This window comes from Pinus tabuliformis, chromosome J, assembly GCF_031772625.1.
Source record: "Pinus tabuliformis cultivar Carrire ecotype Pingquan chromosome J, CPIR1, whole genome shotgun sequence".
Taxonomy (NCBI): domain Eukaryota; kingdom Viridiplantae; phylum Streptophyta; class Pinopsida; order Pinales; family Pinaceae; genus Pinus; species Pinus tabuliformis.
The window spans coordinates 9955332-9959417 of NC_142295.1; positions in this window are offsets into that span (position 1 = coordinate 9955332).

Genomic DNA, 4086 nt, shown 5'->3' on the forward strand with positions numbered 1-4086 from the left:
CACAGAAACACCCTCACAGTTCAGATCTTTGAGGACTCATTAAATGTTATCAAATGGATAAATGGTCATAGCAGTTGTCATAATTATGTTTTGCAGCCTCTCCTAGAAGAAATTCAGCACCTGAAATTATCTTTTAATTCTTTTTTCCATTCATCATATATATAGGGAATGAAATGACATGGCAGACCAACTTTCTAAAGACGGTCTTCAACAAGTTCTGGGCAGCTGGAGAAATAGTGAAGAAAAAATCACGGGGAGACCATGTTTCGGACCAGCCTCCATATGCTCAAAACGCATAACATGGCACATGGTGATCAGCAAACTCTATTTTTGTTTTTTGGTTTTGTTGAACACAACTGAAATAGGAACATGTATCATGCTTTTTGTTGTGATGTATATGAATCTCTTTAGTCTAAGGGTGTTTTTCCATGACAAAGGAAGCCCGGAAAAAGAAAAATGAGGATAGACTCCAGATATCATAAAGAACCATGGCAGTGTTTTTTTTGCAGCTGTTATCTCTTCCCACGAAGAGGAAAAGCTCAGATTTTGAACAATATTATGCAGGCTCACACAGTTATAACAGCAATTAAAGCTGTAGAATGTATATGTAACTTTTTATAGTAATAAAAAGTTCGTTTTTTTTCTCCGGAAAATATATATTCACACAAATCATTACAAATACCCAGTTCCCAAGTTTTGTGATATGACCGACATAATATCTATAGCAAATGCAAAAACAAGACCTTTTTTGTAGCAACTTGCCACAATATATGTGTGTGTGTGTGAGAGAGAGAGAGATCTAGTTGTCTTTAAATTTTTGTGGATGTGTTGTTTTCAATGTGATTCTCAACTTTAAAAGAAGATCCTATTGACCCAGATTACTAATTGAAATTTATGAAAGAGAATTCATTGTAGGTGAAATTTCATAATATTTGGTTCAAATTGTTGTAGAATATAATGAGATCCTAACATAACCAACGTGGGAACTCTATAGACCCATAAAGTGTTTAATTATCAAAAGTATGAGATTGATATAATGAGAAGTGATGTTATTTTATTGCAACCCAAAACTTAAAGAAAGTCTTATATTTTTATCGCTGCAATTAATGCATATCATACCTTCTTGAAATGGCTTTCTCTTAACTTGCTCTCTAATGGAATCCTCTAAACACCAATGCTTTCTTCCTTTTACCAAAATTCCTACAAGGAAATCACTACCATAGGTGGTTCTTATTGTTAAGCCCTATACAAGTCCCATGTTAATCCTAAAAGCCCTTGTTAAGCCCCAAATATTGATTTATTACATTTATATTGTTATATTATTATATAGGCAAAAACATTTCATTATACCCTTTAATTATACTTATACCCTTGTCTTCATATGTATATTAAGGAGATTTAGTCTTATGATCATCTGACCTTGCCATGTATTGTATTTAGTGTAAAAGTAGGTTCCACCTTTGAAATGGATTGTATTCATTAACTTCTAATCGTTTTCAAGCCACATGGTTCATAACATTTGGTATCAGAGCTACAAACCTAGGGTTTTGCTACCCTGAACAAGGCATCTTGGAATTTTCACTATAAATCTTTTTTGGGGAATATTTATGTAGTGAAATTTTCAGGAGATTAGGAAAAAAATATAAGTACAAGTGGTAAAAACTTTAGATGTTGGATCGCTATACTTTGAGAATATACCCCGTGGAAGTTAGGGTTTATGACTAGTCCTAAAATTAGTTTCAAATAAGTTGTATTGGAATTTCCACTATAAATAAATAAATGAATAAAAAGGAGATTTCAAACTATGAAAGTTTGGTGATATTAAGGAAAAATATCAAGGTACATTTGATCAATATTTTAGATTTTGGTTCACTATAATTTTGGAAATATGTCTTGTTGAAGTTAGGGTTTGTGACTACTCCTAAAATCATGTTTTAAATGCATCATCTTTCGTAACTTTTTCTCAAAGAAATTACAAACTACGAAATTTTCAAGGTTTTGAGGAGGCATGCTGAAGTACTTCAAGTAGGAATTTTAGAATCATGTTTAACAAATTGGATACGTGGCATGTGGTGCAAGTTCGCTCCAGGGAATGACCTAAAAAATCCTCAAATTTTGTGAAAATTATAATAAATTTCATTTAGAACATCAAATTTTGATCAAAACTATGGAATTGCAAATGAGACATATCAAAGTACTATCAAACAAATGTTTAGACTCAAAAGGGCTCAAATTTCAAAGATATATGAGGACAAAGGTTTGTCATCGAGATAGCAAATTAGGTTCTAAAAGGTACGTAACTTACAAGTGGAATAGCTTTTGATTGGAAGATATATTTTTCAAGTGATTGAAAATTCGTGATACGTAGGAATATTATTATTTCTATATGGCATAGAATTTTACAAAAAATATTGTTGGGTTCTCCTTAACTCAAATATGACATTAAAAGAAAGTAAAGACTTAGAATACAAGCTAACCAAATTACTAAACCAAGTTGATGTAATCAATGGTATATGTTGAAACAATTGGATTTATCGTGTTCACAAGAATGCTTAAAAATGAAATAGAAAATCAAATGAAGAACAAGATAGATGAAAATAAGGAATAAATACAAAAACCATGAGTCCATAGAAATATTTCTCTTAGAGAGCTTCCAAAAAGGGATGTGGAGATAAAAGAAAATCATGAAAAGAAGGAGAATGGATGCATTGTGACTCAAGCACGCAAAGGGAATATTTTATCACAATTAAAGAGCACAAATGTTGAATCTCAGAATCATGATTTTTCAACAAATCAAGATCCACACCATTAAGGATTGAATGCGGCACCAAGGAACTACTTTGTTCCAAAGATTTATATGAGGATATTTGCTGGTAACAACCCTATAACATGGATATTCTAGATGGAACAATACTTTGATCCACACCAATTGATAACATTAAACCAAGGTAAATATTGCATCCTTTTATTTATAACAAGATCAATTTGTATTGTATCAATGGCTTTGTGATAGGAAAAATGATTCTATATATCTTGGTCCATTTTTATGGAGAAATGGTAGTACGTTGTGGGGATATTAAGAACAATACATCCTTTAGTCAATTGGTAAATCCTTTGAAAAACGGTCCAATTATAGAGCACACTCAACAATTCTAAAAGTTGAGTCCCAAGGTAAAGAACATTTCATAGGATAATTTGTTAGACTTCTTTATGGGAACTTAAAACAAAGCATCCAACATGAGGTGTGTCTCTTTTAACCCAAACCCATAAACAACACTTTCAGTCCAACAAGGAAAGTTGGAAGTAAAAATATGGTTACCAAAAGAGTGGTCACTAACAACTATAGAGAAGATCATGCTCCCTTTGCCAACCTCACTCACTGGACAAAGTTGACACCTCAACAAATGGATGAAAGAAGAGTAGAGGGACTATGTTTCAATTGTGATAGGAAGTACAGTAAGGGGCATAAATGCAATGAGAAAAAATCATTCTATATAGAATATGAAGACGAAGAAGATCAAGAATTGGAACCATCACAAGATCTAGAACTATAATAGATTACTCCAACAATAGATTGTCATGCATTGGTCAAAATCAATATTCCACAAACCCTCGAATGGATATATATATATATATATATATATATATATATATATATATATATATATATATATATATATATATATACATATGATTGATTCTAGTAGTACCCATAACTTCATCTATTACAAATTGTAAAAACTTCTCAATTGCTTTGTATTTTGAGAACCAAGATTTTAAGTAATGATTATAGATGGAAGTACCATAAAATGCTTAGGGAATTGCCATAGTATTAAGCTATATATGGGGGGATATTTATTGAATAGTCCCATTATTGCAATTCAAGAGGGTGGTGTTGATGTTGTATTAGGGGTCCAACAGTTACAATCATTCGGAATAATGGCCCTCAATTTTGAAGACCTTTCCATGAGAATTTCCTCAAAAGGTATGTAAAATTGAGCTAAGAGGCATCCAAGGGAAATGCTCTAATGTTATAAGTTATAATATCATGACAAAATTACTCAAGAAGGGACATCATGGTATAAT